The sequence below is a fragment of the Halichoerus grypus genome, chromosome 2 (genome assembly GCF_964656455.1).
Source record: "Halichoerus grypus chromosome 2, mHalGry1.hap1.1, whole genome shotgun sequence".
Taxonomy (NCBI): domain Eukaryota; kingdom Metazoa; phylum Chordata; class Mammalia; order Carnivora; family Phocidae; genus Halichoerus; species Halichoerus grypus.
Window position 1 is genome coordinate 84,097,393 of NC_135713.1, and position 20,884 is coordinate 84,118,276.

A 20,884-nucleotide genomic window follows, 5' to 3' on the forward strand; every position below is an offset into this window, starting at 1 on the left:
GTTGTTGTTTGGTGAGGGTAAGGGGAAAGATAAACTATCCCAGCTTTTTAACATAGAGGATTTCTTGCCTGCCACCACAATCTGGACCACTTAGCTTGATCAAATCGGGGCTTGAAGTTTCTCCAGGATTTAGTAATCAAAGGAAGAAAGCCAACGGACCTCACCATTTGGTTAGTAGCCAGCCTCTATGATCTTGGATGAATTGAAAAATCTAGGCCTATGGCAGTTCATATTATTAGTTTATAGGCATGTGACAATTTAGTGTTATCAAATAGCCTTATGTATTACTCTGCTCTGCTCTGAGGCAGGACAGTCCTGCTGAATAGTTATCAGGAGAGACTCTAGCAAATGGGGCCGAAGATGTATTCAGGGAATATACAAGAGCATAATTTCAGGCAATGCTTTATTCCTCCAGAAGAATCCTGAGCTCAGCAAATGTAGATTACTTACCTTTTACCACATTCTCTGAGGTCGTACAATTTATATAATAAATATTTGTGGAATACCTACTATACACCAGTCATTTTATTAGGTACTTCCTTTATCTTTTATCTTAATGTAATTTTTATCATAATCTTTTTCTTTTTTAAATTTTTTAAAAGATTTTATTCATTTATTTTAAAGAGAGATAGATAGAGAGTGGGAGCAGGGGGAAGGGCAGAGGGAGAGGGAGAGAGAATCACAAGCAGACTCACGCTGAGTGTGGAGCCCAACCTGGGGTTTGATCTCATGACCCTGAAATCATGACCTGAGCGGAAATCAAGAGTCAGACACACTTGACCCCAGTATTTTCTTTTTAAAGTCATACTTGCAGGGACACCTGGGTGGCTCAGTCGGTTAAGCATCTGCCTTTGGCTTGGTCATGATCTCAGGGTCCTGGGATCGAGCTTCCCATCAGGCTCCCTGTTCAGCAGGGAGTCTGCTTCTCCCTCTCCTGCTGCCCCCTACTTGTGCTCTCTCTGTCAAATAAATAAATAATATCTTTAAAAAACTATGTTTTATTTAAGTCAACATTTGTTTACATTGTTATGATCATATAAAATAGTGCGCATCGTGAACCATAGTGAAACATATATTATACTATATTTCATTTTCTTTCTGATATAACATGTTTTCTCTGAAATAAAAAAATTTCCTTTTCTTTTTTAAATTTTCTATGCAAATTTCACTAATTCATTACCAATTCTCTGACAGAACTGAAATTCTAATACTTCGGGTGAACATTGTATTCACTATCTCTTCTAGAGCTCTCTGTTCTGCTCAAATACATACTGGTTGCTATATAGATAGATTATTATTAGATATATCTATATATCTGCTATATAGAGAGATTATTATTATTATAGATAGATTATTGGATCTACCTCTATATATTTATAGATAGATTTCCACTTGTATGCCTGTTACACCTTTTTATTGGGCCCCGCTTAACTCTAATGCTTTTTCTGAATTTCTGCTCTTTCATTCTCTTTATGTTTTAGTTGGATTGTTTTTTTTCTAACAAATTATTTCCTAATTCATTAATCCTTTCTTTTGTTTGTCTAATCTGTTGTTATACCCATGTACTGACTTCTTAATCTGAGTTATTTTATTTTTTAATTCTAAATATTCATTGGATTCTTTCTAACATAGTCAGTTCTGATGAAATTCTTCATCTTGCCATTTATTTTCTTGGATGTTATTATAGCTATTTTGAAGTCCATGTTGATAACTGTAATACCTAGACTACCTGTGGGTCTGTTTCTGTTTTCTTTTTTTTTCCCTTTGTTTTTAGTCATTTTTATCTTCCTTGCATGCCTGGTGATTTTTGACTTAATGCTGTACATTGTAAATTAAAACTTATAGAGGTTCTGGATGATTTTCATCTTTTTCCATAGAGAATTTTCTCTTCTTTAGCAGGCAGTTAGAGGAGGGATAAATCACCTTGGTACATTTGCAGATAGTCTATTTCCAGTTTGTTCTTGCTCCTAGAGGATTTCCTTTTGGGGATCTTGGTTGAAAATCTGGAAGTGTTTATCAAGACCTCTTATCCTTGGTGGGCTTTGAACTCCAATCTTTGTCTTCTTGACACTGTGGTCAGTTAAAGATTTTTCTTCATTTTTAGCTTTTAACTGCAGATTTCTGCTTGGTTTCTTAGCTTCTGATCCTGCAAAATTAAAGAATCTGCAAATACCTTGAGGGAAAAAAGTTCCAGGAATGTCAAGTTTACTTCCTCCTGTGGTCCCCTTTTCTTTAAGATATTGGGTCCTCAAATTTTGGAAGCCTGGGTATCCCTGAACTTGAATTTGAGTCTCCCAAAACCATCGAAACTGACAAATTCTAGACCAACCCTTTTTGTTCAATTTCAAAACCCCACAATACAAATCAACAAATGCTCTGAGGACCATCAGTGAATGTAAGACCCACTTCAATGCATTTCCCTTTCTCTGTGATCTTGGCTCTTCAAATCCTGGCTGCCTTAGTTGTTTTCAATGCCTTAAAAGAACTGTTTTGGGGCACCTGGGTGACTCAGTTGGTTAAGTGTCTTACTCTTTATTTTAGCTCAGGTCGTGATCTCAGAGTTGTGAGATTGAGCCCTGCATTGGGCTCCGCACTTAGTGGGAAGTCTGCTTGAGATTCTCTCTCTCCCTCTCCCTCTGCTCCCCTGCCCTGCCCCCTCCCTTCCTCCCTCCCTCCCTCATAAATAAATAAATAAATAAATAAATAAATAAATAAATAAAATCTTTGTTAAAAAAAAAAAAAAGAACTGTTTTCACCCAGATTTTAATTTGGAAGTCCTGACTTTCAGGATTTGAAATTTTTTCGCATTAATTCTGTAATAATTTATCTCTTTCCAGTTTAGTTTTCTTCTTTCAGCAATTCCTGATATTTTGATAGTGAATCTCTTTGATGGATCCCTTAATGTTTAACTTCTTTCTCTCACATTTCTATTTCTATATCTTTTCCCTTGGGCCAATTCAGAGAATCTTTAATCTTATGTCTTGGGGTATGGAGTAGGTATGGTTGCCTCTGTTCTGAGAGCCAAGTAGATGATGGGATTGAGGGAAAAGGTTGTTGCGTTGCTAATGTAAACTTCCATTCAGTGCCCCTCTTTTCAACTTGATACCTTTCCTATTCCTTCAGCTGTAACTTGTCCCTGGATTCAAAACTTCCCTAGTTTATCCTCTCCATAGAGTAAACTTCAGTTTTCAGAACAAATGGATGAGAGAGATTTGTCTTTAATTTTGTTTGCAGTCCCACTGTATACCCAGCTTCCGAAATACTTGGTGCTGCTAGTTCTTGAGGCTTTCCAAGCTCTGTGGCACAATTAGATTGTAGACTTAGTTTTCAGCTTTCTCTGATATTTGAGACACTTACCTTTCATCCATTTGTTTTGCAGCTTCTAAAATTATCTTGTCATCTCTTGTCTCCTACATTCTTCTCTCTCATTTTTGTTGTCCTTACGAATTTAGACTTAAAATTACTAATACTACATTCTGGAGAAATTATTTTCTTTTTCTTTTTTTAAAGATTTTATTTATTTATTTGTCAGAGAGAGAGAGAGAGCACAGCAGGGGAAGCTGCAGGCAGAGGGAGAAGCAGGCTCCCTACTGAGCCAGGAACTCGATGTGGGACTCAACCCCAGGACCTTGGGATCATGACCTGAGCCAAAGGCAGATGCTTAACAGACTGAGCCACCCATGTGTCCCTGGAGAAATTATTTTCTAATTGAGACTTTTCTAAATCAAGATTATTCTCCCCAATAGACTATCTCCATTTTCTTTCATGGAGAATAAAATTTCTTATGTAACCATCATGTTATGTTTTTACCTAAAGCCTTAAAGTTTCTGTGAAGTTTCTTATTTTGTTTTCTTTTGGGCTGTTCCAGAATTCCCTTTTGCTTCCTCTCAATGTATCTTTGACCCTGGCGACACTTAGTAAAAATTTCCCTCTGTATTCACCACGTAATTAATGATTTACTTTTTTTTTTAATTGGAAGCAAGTAAGATCTTTTTCAGAAGACTATTTAAACATTTTGCAACAAATGTAACATATAATCTTGGAGAGTTTCTGTAATACAGAAACTCTGCCTAAACATGCCAGCTTCACTTTCATATTCTACTGAAGAATGGAGAAGGCCCTGCCTATGGGGCAATTTCACATGAGGAAATGGAGTTATGATGGGCTGCTATCACTTCTAAACATTTTTGTTCCATGCGAGTTATAAAGGAACATATTTCCCTTTCAAAGTTGTCACCTACTTTCAGGCAAAACCTTTGTCTGCACTTCCTTCCCTATTTTCAAGAGGTAGGGCAGTTATATCTGCTAAACATTTGCAGGAAAAATATCCAGCTAATCAGAGAACTGAAACCAATATGAAAGCATCTGATGTTATATACTATTATTTGAACTGAGAATAAAATGGGTCTCAAACGATTTCATTGGCCTCTGTCTCTTGGCACTCTGAAGCCTCCACTTTATTGCCTGTTTTGAAAGAAATCAAAATTACTTTCTTTTGTTAAATGCCTAACAGATTTTTTAACTTATTTTTAAAAATTTCTACTCCCTGGGAACTCTCTTTCCCTGTTAGCTCAGAAACAGTCACTTGCTTGGTATCTCCTTTGAGTGATTTGTATATTCATTTTCTTCAAATTTGCACTTCATTTTTTTTTTTTTTTTTGAGGTGATCCCTAAACTGTTCCATGATGTTTTTTTCTCTCCCAACTGGATTACAAGCTCTTACAGTTAACAAAGGAGTGCCATGCTGAGACATAAAAATATGCTCAGTAAATATGGTTCCCCTACATACAGGAAATATATGCTTGTGTGTTCTTTAGTGAAGGAACTGATGAGAGCTCTCCATTTCCACATGGGATCCTGGGTGGTCTGCTAGGGGCAAAGAAACAACAGGTGGCTCTGACACAGGAGTCTTTTTAAACAAGGATAGTGATATTTAGGATATTCTCCTTGATATCCTACTGGCATACACAGACCAGAGGAAGATAAAAATTAAATAAATAAAAGGAAACAGTTTTAAAGTAAAGTAGTAAAATTCTAGCTGAGTAAGTGATCAATTAGCAGTTAGAGGCAGATTGTAGAATTTTCCAAAACAAGTCAGCAAAGGGAAATCTAGAAACCACAAAAGAAAATATATCTGGATCTATTATAAGTCATGGTGACCTCTTCTATAACAAGGGCAGTTTCCAACAGGCAACTCTGGGTAAGAATTTAAAAACTAGTGTTAGAGCCAAGGAGAAAAAAATAAAAGCATAAGCAAGAACAGATTAAAATGACTTTGTTTCAAAGCCTTTTAATGATAACAAAATAGTAGCAAAGAGGAATAAATCCCTGAAGGAAGAAAGGTACAAGTAGGTATTAAAATTACAAATGTTAGAAAAAAAAATCACAAATTAATGATGCAATTTCCCCCCAAGAATAGCAGAAAAAGAGATTTAAATCATTTTGCGGAACTGACTCTCTCTGATGTTGAAATTACTTTTCTCTCTCTCTCTTTTTTAACATTTTATTTAATTATTTGAGAGAGAGAGCGCGACAGAGATAGCGAGAGAGCACAAGCGGGGAGAAGAGGAAGAAGCAGGCTCCTTGTTGAGCGGGGAGCCCCATGCAGCCTCGATCCCAGGACCCTGGGATCATGACCTGAGCCAAAGGCAGATGCTTAACCTATTGAGCCACCCAGGTACTCTTACTTTTCTCTTTTAATACATAACCCACGCAGAAATATAAGTTCTTGATTCAAACTTGGGTTCTCTCTGCCTTGAATTATGTCTGTCTTCCTTATATCCTTTTATTTGGTCTTTTAGGAAGAAAGTTTGTATGACTCTGTGCTGACATGCATGTGAGGTCTTGCTGATGTTTTAGCCCAGACGGGAGGGTGAAACATCAAAGACTATAGGGAACATAGAAAAAATTGAGGAATAGTAGCTAGTAACTCAGATGATTAGAATAAGGGATGAGAGATATGGTAGAAGCAGATTGTTACCAGTACCTCCCACATAGCAGGGTCCAATACATACTTGAAGTAAAAATGACAAAAATGAATACTGTTATTGACATTGGACAAAATTGTCTCACACCAAAACAGATAATAAAAATAGCTACAATTTATCAAATGCTTTACACATGCCACACACTGTTCTAAATATTTTTGTCTTAATTTAATTTGTAAAACACCTTTAGAAGCTAAATATTATCCTCAGTGTACCACTGAGGAAACCAAGGCTCAGAGATGTCAAGTGTCTAGCACAAGATCTCTTGCCCAGGAGTCATTGGAACCAAGACTGGCTTCAAGTCCATTTAAATGTAGAGCTTGAACTCCCAGATATTGTGATGATTCCTCTTCCTGAACAAAATGGGTAAGGTCAGGATGTCCCCAGTGTTGTTTGTAAGATGAACTAGGTTCCAATATAGCCTGGTATAGAGTTTTTGTTTTTGTTTGAACACTAAAATTGCCTGGTAGACATCTTCATCTGGGTGTTCTATAGGCGAGTCAACTACTAAAGGACCTTAAATAGAACTCATTGTCTTCCAAGCAAGCTTCTTCCTTCTTCTTTCTCCTTATTATAGTTAATGGCACTATGCTACCCAGGAACCTGTGAAGAGTTCTGCTTTTGTGGCCTCCACAGCCAATTTAGTCACTAAGTCCTAGGCTTTCACCTTTACAATATCTGTGCAATCTGAACCCTCTTTTTATTCCACTGCTGATGCCTTTGTCAGGCCCTCATTTCTTTCTCTTGGATTATGTCAAGAAGATTTTGATTTGTTTTACTGTCTCCCATCATGGTCATTTCCAACTCAAACTCAGAAATGCAGCTGGAGTCATGGCTTCTGGTTAAAAACTGCTGCCCTAGAAAAAGAAATCTCTTTGCTCCCATGACTGCATTCATGATCTATATGCTGATAAATCACAAATTTATATCTCTAGGTCAAATTTTACTTCATAGCATCCATACTAATGTTTCCAGTTCAATAAACAATCCACCCAGTGCCTTTGACTTTTTCACTCTAATACTCAGCAGTTACAAGTTCTCACAGCTCTACTTCCTGAATAGCTTTCCTTCTTTCATTTTTCTCCAACCTAACTGGCACTATTATGGTCCAGTCTTACACTTCTGCAGTAGCCTGAGTCACTGAAGCAGCCATGATAATACCCGCCTAACTAGTTGCTCTGTACCCATAGTTTCCCACTTTTAATCCATTCTTTACACATTATATTTCATTAACTGCAATACATACATTTTTTTTTTTTTACATTTGGGCTTCTTTGAAATCAGGATAAGTCTTACAATTGCTTTTGTATATGTAGTTTAATTAATAGCATTTGTTTTTTTAAATAAGTCATATATAAAATGATACATTGTATATTCAGTGACATCTTAGAGTTGATGAAATATAATAATATTTCTGGATATGCTACTTTCTGGATATCCATCTTTCTGGATATGCTACTACCTTGTACAGGACCTTCTATGATTTCCCATTTTAGGATAAAATTAAACATTCTTCTTCTTTTTTTTTATAGATTTTATATTATTTGACACACAGAGAGAGCATGCACAAGTAGGCAGAGCGGCAGGCAGAGGGAGAGAGAGAAACAGGCTTCTCCACTGAGCAGGGAGCCCGATGTGGGGCTCGATCCCAGGACCCTGAGATCATGACCCAAGCCAAAGGCAGACTCTTAACCAACTGAGCCACCCAGGCACCCCTTCTTCTTCTTCTTTTTTTTTTTTTAAGTAGGCTCCACACCCAGTGCGGAGACCAATGTGGTGCTTGAGCCCAGGACTTGGAGATCAAGACCTAAGCCAAAATCAAGAGTCAGATGCCTAACTTACTGAGCCACCCAAGTGCCCCCGAATTAAACATTCTTAACATTTCTATGAGGTCCTGCATGTCTGGCCCTTATTTACCTCTACAGAATCATTTTGTGCTGATCTTCTCTAGTTATCTATCCTTCAACCAAATATTATTTAGCAAATATTAATTGACTGACTACTATGTGCTAGGCACTAGAATGATATATCAATGAACCAGAAAAACAACATGGCCACTGCCTGTATGGTGCTGACTGTGCTTTTGAAGACTCCTGGCTTATCCTGATTTGTCATGCTATTTCTTGCCTCAGAATCCTTAGCCCCTCTCTCAGGAAGGGCCCTTCCTCCTCCCCTTACTCTTTGTCTTTCTACCTTGCTAAGCCCTACCTCTTACTCATCCTTCATGGCTTATGTTACACAGCTCTGCCCCACAGCCATCCTGTTCAGTACTCTCATGGCTCCTGCACTTCTATTCATGGCTCTCACAGCACTTGCTTTCTTGGGATCTGTCTTTCCTTCTGGACTGTTAGGTCCATGAAGGCAATGACGTCATCTATCTAACTCATGGCTTTCTCCCCAGCCCATAGTCCAGTGCCAGGTCTCTTTAAATATTTATTCAATGAATAAGCAATGGAATTGGAAACATGAATTCAATTTCAAACCATCCTAAGATACTCTGAATTTCTACCACTTGAATATGTTATTAAAACAAAACAACAACAAAAATAGAATCATCTACATGTGGGCTTACATGAGAAGTTTTAGGCTGACAGGCAAGACAAGAAGAAAATATACTATCAGTTTCAATCTGAGAGGCACAGAAGTTGATATTAAATATCATAAATACTTTCTTCCTTAAAGTGCTATAATACTCTAGCCTCATTATTTTCATTACACATGAATGTACTTAGAACATTTGTACAGTAGTTTTTGTGTCTTGACAGATTAGATCATATTCTTCCTCTGCTAGTCTTAAAAGCTTTCTTCTCTTTGGTCTACTCTTTGTATTAAAGATGAGCTGCCTTTTTGCATCATGGATTAGCTCAGTGGATTATGCTTATGAGCTAGCTGTACATTTAATTCCAAGTGGTGAATTAGCCTAACACTCTAGACATAGTCTGCTGTTTTGCAAACATGGGTCCAGTTATATTCCCAAGAAAGCAATTAAAAAAGAAGCTCACTAGTGTCATCTTACTTTTAAATATAGCATGTTTTCATTAGTGTTCAAAGCAATTTTTAACTGCTTATCTTTTCTTTGCTTTAGATATAAATTTTTCTTCAATTATATATATTCTAGTTCATTATGGATGTTTCTTATAATTGTCTCTACATTTATATTAGCATAATCTTCCTCAGTGTTACCAAAGAAAAATTTGAAAAATAGTAAAAAAAAAAAATCTTACTTTTTTATAAGAAAAAATGTTCCACAATAAGTAGAGAAAGAACCACAACTTTAAGTTTTCTAGTTATTGAATTTTAGCTCTCCTATTTTTAGCAACATCTCCCAAATCCTTGGATGAAAAGGCTATAAAATGTGAAGTATTACCATAACCTATAGCAACAAACTTCCTCAACATAGGTATAATCAAAAGGAAAATTCTTATAACCACATTCATATTCAAAGATCGTGTGATATAAGCCAACCCCTGTGGGGGTATTATTTTCAAACATAACAGGTTGACATTATATAATTACACACTGCTGGATATTGAAATATCAAAAAAGGAAAAAGTGCTTATAGTAGTACTCACAGCACACTCTTATGAGTATTCACATTTATCCACACATCTTTAGAAAATTATTTCTAGTTACATATTATAGACTTTAACAAAGATTTAGTGATTTATTTAATATCAATATTAGGTTTTGACATTAATGTCTTAGCAAGCATAGGGAGGTGTAGTCCTAAGACTGACTTCCACTAAATAAAGGGGCCCCAACATGAACCTCTTCTCTATTGTTCTGCATTCAGTTTGTTAAATAGACATTTCATATATGTATGTGTAAGTAAATATTCAAAATCCCATTCAATTATTTTTATAATTTGTATTCCCACTTTACTTAATTTTTCCCATTATTAACTTGTCCACTTTTGATGATAACATTGTTATTTTCTAAGATGAACTAATGTTTTTGGTCCCACTTTACTATCTACTTTTCCTTTATGCACACTGTAGACGTGATGGGGAATTGTCCGCAGCATTTCTGATTTCTCAGATTTCTTTCACTCTTCTCAGTGCCACCTTCCTCCCATTTAATCTCTGGATTGTAACCACCTTGTACCTTTCTCCCTTTCATATGTCAGGTTTTTAATATTTCCAGTTCTCTTCACTTAACATGAGCTTTTTGGCCTGTGTGGTGCACTGTGAAATGTAGTCTCACAAATATTTAGGCTCCAAATACTGTCATTCTTGGAACTTTACCTAGTCTCTCTCTCAAGTTGGTCAGCTTGATAGTCTTATCTCTTCTTTCTACTCTGTTAAGTAGGTACAATCTATTGGTTGCTTTTGGATTTCTCTCATATCTAGTCTTCTTTTCTAAAACAGGATGCATATAATTGTAGGGTGTATAATTTCATGTTTAATATTCTTAGCTATTTATTTTCAAAAGTGACTTACCAATAGAAGAGTAGGATTGGAGAAGAGAAGTGAGACAGAGAGCTAAAGCACGAGACTGAGACACAAATACAATATATTTGGAGGTACTATTAATGCAACATACAAGAACAGTCACTACCTAAGAGTAAATACTAGTAAAGCAACAAACTAGTAATACAAATAGTAGTCTAGGGAATAGTATATTTCCTTCCTCAGCAGCAAAAATCAGCCAGTCAACCAACCATATAATAACAGAATAGCCTGTCCCGATTAACAAACTCAGATTTAAGTGGCTACATGCTCAATAAAAGTCAACCAAGACCCTTTCTGTGGTTATAAGAGACCCAGAGGGCTTTGGCCTTTACTAAGCTAGCTTCTGTCACTGACTCTGTCCTCTGTCCTTACATCTCTTGCTCTTTCTTTCTATTGGTGCAAGGCAAGGATCTAGATGCTAAGATGCAAGATGAAAGTCTTTTAAATACCACTTCTTCAACTCCCTACCCCTCACCCATGCAGGAGCTGAGTAATAACTACAATAGGTTTTCAGGAAACATTTATGCATAGAAATGACAACTTACAAAAGAACTTCAGTTAATCTAGTTTGTTTGCTCACTTTTAATAAATTATACCTAGAGAATCCATATTAGGGGCACCTTAAAACTTCTGTAGGTGTCATCTTGAGGTGTGCAACTAAGATCATTATGTTTCAACAGAAATAAAATTGGAAAATCTTGTTATCGCTATAAAATTAGACATAAGTATAAATAGGCATCAAATAAAAACCAAATGCAAATACTCTGGAGATAACAGTATTACTATTCTGCTTTATCTTTCATAAAATCTGCTCTTACACCCTTTATGGCCTCTTTGGGGTATTGCTGTTTATGAATAAAAATATTACTTTAAAAACAAATTTCTTTGCTCTAATTAGACAAAATGAAAGCCTTCTGTTACAATTTATATTATTAAAATTTTGACATTTTCTAATGGAATAAAACAAGTTTTATTTTTAACAAAGTCTTATATTGGAAAAGTGCTTTGAGGAGATTTCCAAGTTCTAGTGAAGCTTGAGTTTTTGTAATTATTTGATCCCCAAAATTATGGTGTAATAAAATAATTTTAGTAGTTCTTTTATCCATTTTAAATAGTAATTGACCTCTAGAATTATATGCATCCAAAGTAATGTTACTAGTGATTAAAATTTAAAAAGATAATAATTATTAAAAGCTTCATACATAATAGAAATCGTCATTTCTGGGCAACAAAGTCTTTAGGGTAAAACAGTCAAGTAGGATTTGCCTATATCAAAACAATTTGAAAGGATTCTTTAATCTGGATCTTTATTTATGAACCCTATAAAATTGTTGAAAATGACTGAACTGTATAACTATATTTAAGAACAACAAACTATAAAGGACGTAGAATGAGTTCTAATCCCCAAATTTAGTTGCTCTCATTAAGGAAGTAGTGATAGCTTTATGCAATGTGGATAAAAGCATTCTCTGCTGTAAACCCAGATTTCACTTTCTTCCATATTTTATATTTTTTAAAATATATAAATATATATCTTATAGCATAAGATATATCTTTTTCTTGCATCAGAACCTTTATTAAAATTTTTGAAATATGCAATTACAGATGCTCAAAATTTACTTTTAAGTCTTTTTTGGAAATTTTACTTTTTCCAAAATATTTCCTATTTAATTTTCTTTCTTTCTTTTTTTTTTTTTTTTTAAGATTTTGTTTTTGGGGCACCTGGGTGGCTCAGTCAGTTAAGCGACTGACTCTTGGTTTCGATGCTGGTCATGATCTCAGGGTCATGAGATCAAGCCCCACGATGACGGCTCCATGTTCAGCAGGGAGTCTGCTTGAGATTCTCTCTCCCTCTCCCTCTCCCTCTGCCCCTCCCGCCCTCAAATAAATAAATAAATCTTTTTGAAAAAAGATTTTATTTTTAAGCAATCTCTACACCAAACACAGGGCTTGAACTCAGAACCCCGAGATCAAAAGTCTCATGCTCTACCGACTGAGCCAACCAGGTGCCCCATCCTATTTAATTCTAAAAGGAGTGGCTATTTTATGCTGCAACTCTCTGTCTTGTTCTATTCAAAGCATTCTGGGCCTGTGTTCATTCTGCAAATATTTATTAAGCACCTGGGATGAGTAGGCATTAAGCTAGATACTATGGACATAATAGTCAATTAGATACCATCCCAGTCCTAGTGGTTCTTACATGCTAGTGGAGAGTACGAATAAACAAATAGGTAATTGCCATATAATAGGGAGCTGGGATTGGGGTAAATTGAGGATGCTATGGGAACATATAAGAAGGGCATTTAGTTTGGTCATCGTGGGTCCAAAAGGGCTTCCCAGGAGAAGAGGCAGTGAAATTGAAACCTGATGAGTTGAGTAGGACTCAGCTAGATAGGGTAGAGAGGAAGAGTGAAAAGACTTCCCTGATGAAATAGCATGTACACTCTTAAACTGATGAGGTTTTCTTTACATAGATACATTTCGTACACCGGTCATAGGAATGTTGTTTTAAATTACTCCTAGCAGGGAAGAGTCACTATTTGCTTTGTGTGAGTGCTAAAACAGATACCTTCATGGGCGCCTGGGTGGCTCAGTTGGTTAAGCGACTGCCTTCGGCTCAGGTCATGATCCTGGAGTCCCTGGATGGAGTCCTGCATCGGGCTCCCTGCTCGGCAGGGAGTCTGCTTCTCCCTCTGACCCTCCCCCCTCTCATGTGCTCTCTCTCATTCTCTCTCTCTCAAATAAATAAATAAAATCTAAAAAAAAACAAAAACAAAAAAACCAAAAAAAACAGATACCTTCATATGGAGACATATGAAACCTTTTCACTGTTGACTACCCCCTAGTGACAGCAACTAGCTGGACTACTTACTTGCATACAATACAATGAATGCAAATTTACATGTTTGACCTTGCTTGTACCTACTGAACAGGTGTACTCATTAAGAAGCTGCACGAAATAAAAGAATATATATATATATTTTTAAACATTTTATTTATTTATTTGACAGAGAGAGACACAGCGAGAGAGGGAACACAAGCAGGGGGAGTGGGAGAGGGAGAAGCAGGCTTCCTGCTGAGCAGGGAGCCCGATGCGGGGCTCGATCCCAGGACCCTGGGATCATGACCTGAGCGGAAGGCAGACGCTTAACGACTGAGCCACCCAGGCGCCCCCAAATAAAAGAATATTTAAAAGGAATAGTTACAATGTGTTTGGCTGCAAGTAACAACAACAACAAAATCCAACCTAAATTGGTTAAACAGTTAATGAAATTTATCTTATACCATTAGCCAGTCAGGAGTAAGACAGGCTTTTGTCGTACAGTTGCTGGTGTCAAGTCATTGAGGATCCAGGTTCCTTCTGCCTGTATGTTCTGGCATACATGGCATGAGCCTCATTTGATTCCTGTTTCTCCCTTGTTGTTACCATCAAGGCCATCAGAACTATATGATTTCTTGTTCACATTGAACAGGAGAGAGTGAGATCTGCCTCAAGTATGGAACCAAGTCATTCCCTTTAGTTTGATGTAATTGAGGACATGTCCTACCCGGGACCCAAAGCGGTTTTGAGAGTTACACAATTTTTCATTTGCTCAGTGGAGAAGTACCCTTAAAGTGGGTGAGGAATCAGGATATCCTCCCCTGAGTCATGGAGAGGAGACGTGGCTACCTAAGAATCATCTTTTCGTTAGGGTGGAGGAAGGGAGAATGGATGTGGATAGACAAACAACAGTGTGTTCAGCCATGTTGTTTGCTGTACCTTCATATTTGTTTCATTCAAATTCGGTCTCCTGACCAGAGAAAAAAATACTTCCATATCTTTGGGAAAAAAAGGTCATAATTCTAATGGATTCTAACTCTTGAACCATGTGTAGTTTGGTAATTAGGGGAGATGAAGTAAAGGTTGAGTTGTGGATACCACTGTTTTATCTTTCCTTTCCTTTGCTTCCTGAATCGTACTTTTGAATTTCTATATTGGTTTTTGTGGTCCACGTTTACCATAGAGTAGAAAGAAATTGCAGGCATTTATTTTGCTGTAAAAGTATTTTTAGATGTTTTGTGGGCTCTGTATCAATTACTGTATAACATAGAGTTAGGAAGGAATGTGCAAAATATATTTAGCAACCTTTGATAATATTTTAAGAGCATTTGATTCTGACACATGCTATATAATTTATAGAGATGCAGGTTACATCATTATAAGGTTACATATTGGGAAATCTACAAAAAAAAAAAAAAAAATCCTTAACAAAAATACCTTCTTGAAACACAGACTGAGGAATGTTCCCTCAAAGGAAAAATATGCAATGATTGCTCAGGTTTTTCTTTTTCATTTTTCTTAATTTTCTTTTTGAACTTCCTATGCAAGTATAGTTTGTTTCTTCTCATCATGACAAATAGGTGCCTGAACCAGAAGAAATTTATGTCAGTTGAATGATTGACCCTTATTTTTTATTCAGGACGATTCTTTCCCTCTGGCTACACAGGGTGGAGTGATGTGCTTGCCAGAGGCTGCACAAACATAAACATATTCTCCTGTGGAAGGGACAGAGTACAACTACATATGCAAACACAAAAGGTTTCTTTTTGCAAGTTTGTTCAGGGCAACCTTTGATGGACAGAAGGGAGCATAAAATGAATAGTTTAACTACAAGAAAAATAATGATTTCCACCTAATATTTGCAGAGTGACATATTTTTCCGAGTGCTTTTGTCTATGTTTTCTCACATGATGGAGTAGTTCTGTGATAAGAGAAGGATGGTAATACTGTAACCATTTTACAGATTAGGAAATCAACATATATGAAGGTTAAACGAATTGCCCCTGATCGCAAGTGCAAGAATGAGTTTCAGAAATTCAAACTTTTTGGTTTTTCTTTCTCAGTGTGTGTGTGTGTGTGTGTGTGTGTGTGTGTATGCTCTAGTAAAACATTTTACTCCCCCCATCTTTTTTTTTTAAAGAAAGGCAACAAAACAAAATACGAAGAAAAAAGAGAGTGGAACAACAAGAAAACCTGCTATGTTAAACATTCATAATGATTATTTCTAGAGAGTACACATTTGCTGGATTAAGAACTCTTGCAAGGTAGCAACTGTGAATTTGTAGAAGTTGAATGACTCAAGATACTTTAAAAAATACCCTTTGGAATACAGTATCTTCATTTTTGCTTTTCATTTTCCTATCAGGCAGAGGTCTTACATATGCAGTTCAGTGTCCCTCATGTGCATGTCTTATACTTTTGCTCTGATCCTCTTATTCCCCCTCCTCCAAATCTAAACTCATCCCTCTTATGAGGCTGTTTGGACCTCACATTATCTGTGAAGCTTCCACTCAAGGCCTGGAGACCATTAACGGGCACTCTCACATTATAGAGAGTGTAATTGTTTAGGAAAATACATTAAGGGGAAGGATTATTGTTAGGTGTCTTTGAAATCATACATATCATATGCTGGTTACCCATTCCTGGGAATGCCCCCAGATACAATCTTAAGAAGTGGGTGATTGACACATAGTTGGCCCTCAATAAACAGCTATAGATAACTATCGAATTTGCTGCTGGAGTGACTGTGTTGTGTGATTTCATGCTTTCTGAATACAAAATAGACTTTTGAGTAAGGTATGCTTTTTGACAGCTGCTGATAACATCTGAGAGACAATTTAATTCGTCTGCAACTAGAGCAGCAGGGAAAAAAAGCCAACAGGCTACATCACTACTCCTGCTTATTTGATGAATATCAATAAATATGGATGAAACACCTGAAGGAGCACACAAATTCATAGTTAGCAAATTTGCCAAGTATGCAGACAATGGGTGTACTGCATGATTATGTTTGTTGAAAATAAAAGAGAGACACATAAATAGGGCTAGTGAGAATGAAGACTTAGTGGCAGCATCGCATAATGCTCCTAAAGTATCTTTCATCTTGCGTAGTTTAAAGCATTGAAAAATGTCCTCATGACACCCTTCTGGTACTAGTAGATGGTAAAGAAATATCAACTCCATTTAAATGAAAAAGGGTGCTGAAATGGGAGTTGAAAAGTTAAGCGAACTGCTTAGTGTCTTGCTCTCAGAGACAGTGGCTGTATCTATCTGTGGCAAGTATATTGTGTCATTTGCCCCTAAGCAATCTTTTTCTGGCTCTGTATAAATTATCTACCTGGCAAAAAGAAGACTGAAGCTGGGAGCAAAAATATACTTCTGTGGGTGTAATTGTATTCGTGGCCAAATAGAATTTGGACTTCTTCCATTAGCAGGAATGCCTGGTGGTAGTACTAACTTTAAAACCCTGAATTGTCAACAAACAGAAGGAGCCTAGTTGAACAGGATTAGAGAGGAAGAAATGAAGAGATGGGATAAATACACAGGCACATCCAAGGATTTAACCTGAAACTTCCTTGAGGAAGATGAATTTGTGGGAGGAATCTTTTACCCTGGGGCTGGGCTCATTTCTTTTTCTCTACTTCCTTAACTATTCTTGTCCCTTTCTGCTCCTTGGTTTCCCCAGAAGTCCCACAAGTCAGAACTGGAACAGCCAGCATCCAGGGCAGGCTTCTTCCTGGTAAGGAGGAGCGGTCCTGACAATATTCCTTCATCCTGTTGAGGAAACTGAGCATTTCCCTGAAGCACCTCTCTGGGTCATAGTTTCATCTCCTCTTTCACTCCTCTCACGTCTTGCTTACACCACCTCCCACCACACTGGTCCTTGCTCTTGCTCACATAAGCCAGGCCTGTACCTGCCTCAGCCTTTGCACTTCCCGTTTCCCCCACCTGGAATTTTCTTTTTAGTCAAATAATGTCTTCATAGTATGCCTCCTCTGGCCACTCACTGTAGATTTATTTATTGATTTATTTTAAAGATTTATTTATTTGAGAGAGAGCGAAAGAGAGAGAGAGAGAGCACACACGTGTGTACTTGTGCTCGTGAGAGGGGGAGGGGCACTGGGTGAGGAAGAGAGAGAATCCCAAGCAGACTTCCCACTGAGCAGGGAGCCCGACATGGGGCTCTATCCCATGACCCCAATATCATGACCTGAACCTAAATCAAGAGTTGGAAGCTTAACCCACTGAGTCACCCAAGCGCCCCCACTCGCTGTAGATTTAGAGGGACAAAGTGTCCTGTTTTGCCTGAGACTGAAGATTCTTAGGACACGGGACTTCTAGTTTTAAAACTCGGTCGCATGCAAACTAGGATGTGTTGGTTACCCTGTTTAAATTGCAGCTTCTTCTATCTGGTTTTCCTTTTTTACTGTTTTTCTTAGCATTGATCACCATCTAATACACTGTAAGTTTTATCTACTTATCTTGTTTGTTATCATTTGGCTTGCTTCCTCCCCCAGGGCTATCTCCGAGGGCAAGGATTTTTTTTTTTTAATTTGTTTTTTGTCACTGTTGTATCCCCAGTGTTGAGCATAGTTCAGAACAGGTACCCGGTGACTGTTTTTGAATGAATAAATAAGTGAATGAGTGAGAACTTTAGAAAGTGTTTGTTATATACAAAGAAACTATGTTGGGGATATATTTCCTAAAGTGAATTATTTGAATCCATAAAGTCCTGGTCAAAGGTAGTTTGATTCTCAAAATAAATGCATTATTTCCTAATGAGTGATACATTTCTTGGGAAATTTAAACAATGTTTTTGTTCATGATTTAGAATCAAAGAATTATTTAATTCATTTTTAAAACAAATTTTTGTAAAAATAGGCTATTAGTAGAATATAGTGTTATACCTAAATATCATATTGGTGGATCATTTGTGTTGGTTTAGGACAACTGATTTTAATCTATTGGGATGTACTTGTAGTGGAAATTCAGTTAGTTTTAACCCATATAAGTCTCCTATTTGCCCCCAAGAAAACTTAGGCATATGTTTGGTTAATAAACTTAACATTTCTCTTAATATCCAGTTATGATTGACTGGATGAATGGATGGATGACTTCAAAAGGCAAATGCACAGAAAACCGAGTGAATTATAATCTCTCTTTGCTGGACAAGAAATTGGAAGTGATGAGCTGCCATATATGTAGGGTGGCACTCTTAGGTATCTGACTTTTATTGATCTTAGGATCAATAACCTGGAAAGCCTGGCCAAGTTGTCCCATTGTTCTATTATTTGCAAGCACTTGGGTTGTCACTCACATGTCCATGTCAGTGATGTGCTGTGGGGAAAACATTGTGTCTGGACTCAGAAGCCCTGTGTCTTTACCCCTTCTCATTGCTTCATTTGTTATGTGGCCTTGCACTATCACTTAACCTCTGGGAACCTGCATCACACAATCTGGAAATGTGGATGAAAAGGCCCACCTACTTTCGAGGTTTGACATAAGCTCAAAATAGGAGTAGAGAGGCTTTGAAAATCATTAGGTGCTGTGTAACGATGTAAGGTAAGGTAAGGTGAGGAGAGGTGAGGTGTTTCCTGGGTGCATGTGTTACAGGTGATTGAACAGCCACTGCCAGAGGGGTCTGATTTTGGTTCTTGTTCATATCTATTTCCCACCTCACAGGTGAAGGTTCTCTCTCTCATCAGTAATATCCAGAGAGTATCAGGAATGGAGCCTGTGTTTTTTTTTTTTTTTCCTTCAGATCTAGAGTCACTTAGATTTTATTCTCAAAATACATGATTAAAGAACTGTTCTAGTGGCTTCTTACCAGTTTTAATCAAGTCACCTTTATGGAAGCAGACTACTCACTGAGAACAGGGTTTTGTTCTCTTCTTTAAAATAGGCATCAGGAACGCCTGTCCAGCTCAGTCAGTGGAGCATGCGACTCTTGTTCTCTGGGTTGTGAGTTCAAGCCCCACGTTGGGTGTAGAGCTTACTCAACAAAACAAAACAAAACAACAGGCTCAACATTTTCAAACTAGATTCTATCTTGGTAAATTGGTGAATAGCTACAAAGATGCCAAATAACATAGTGGTTAAAACAGACTCTGGAGTTGGGCTGGTTATGATCAAATCCCACTCTGCCATTTACCGGGTATTTGGCATTGAACAAGTGACTTATTCCACATGTTCTCTCTCCCTTACCTCATAGAGTGTATGAGAATCAAGAGTAAAGAATGTGAAGTGCTTAGAACACTTAGAACACTGATGTGTAGTAAGTGCCATGTAATTGTTATGGTGTTACTATTATTATGTTAATCTGAATGACCCCCACTCAAATGGGGTGACTTGGCTCCTACTCCACACCTGGTTTCTGGTATTCTTCTTTTGAGAATCTACCAAGAGCACATGATTATGCTTCATTTCACTTCCATGAGCTTTAGGGCACTTAATGCAAATTACATATTATCTCTAGAGAATAGTGCCCACCTGCCAGTCTCTTCTCTCCCCTGTAAAAATCCACCATGGACTTCAGGTATAATTTTTGGATTATTACAACATGCAGGACAGGGCAATCACGGTTCTTACCAATTATTGCACCATCTAAGGGAGATTGCTCTGCTTGTAGGAAACCCTCTTTTGAGGGAAAACCTATATATATTTCTTACCTGTATCTTGCTATGATGGTATTGCCTATCTTATTTTTATGTCAAGCTGGTTGACCCAAGGAAGGACAACTGGCTCACTGCAGCTAGTCTATAGGCTGTCCAGTGAATGGCCTGTGAGGTGACTTTGCATGAAAGTTTTGTTGAAACATGTATGATTATTTAGGCCAGCTCAGATATTCTATTTGGATACCTCCTACTGAAGATATATGGAGAAAGCAAGAGTTATTTTATTAGCAGCAGTAGGGCTGAATGAGCTGAAGTAAGCAGTTGTCACTTAGAGAATAAGCTATGAGCAAGCAGAAATCATGCATCATAAGCAGGAGGCAAAAGACATACTACAGCACAGAGTGAGATAGTTGGCTTGGTAGTAGCTAAAGCACAAGAAGCAGAAGTTGTAAACATACATCTGTACCCATACAAGTGAGTAAAAGAAGGAGATCGACAAAATCCTTCTGTTGAAGGGGTGATAGGCTAACTATCTCCCATACCTGTTTTGAGTCCTTCAGTTTTTGAACTGTTCCAAATTCCAGAGGTCCATTCCATGGTTGTGTCTGGATTTTCTGGAGATTATGTGAGTGTGCATGCTCATAGTATATATTCTTATTATTTCAAGTAATCTGAATGAGGCTCTGTTCCTTACCAGCCAAAAAACTTAAGGATCACTCCAGATACTAGTCTTTCATTTGTTTTTTGTTTGTTTTTTTTTAATAGAAGGAAATAATAATGAACTTTAAGATCCTTGATGGCAGGAAATATATTACATTTATCATTACAAGCCTAAATTCTAAAATCATATGTAATTATGCTACCTTTACTCAAGAAATGTCTTTGAATAAATGAAAAATAACCATTGTTAATTTTCCTTTTTTTGTTGATGTATATTTCTCATCCAAAAAATGTAGAATAAAATGTAAAATAAAATTTAATGTAAATAAAATGTAAAATAAAATGTTAAGT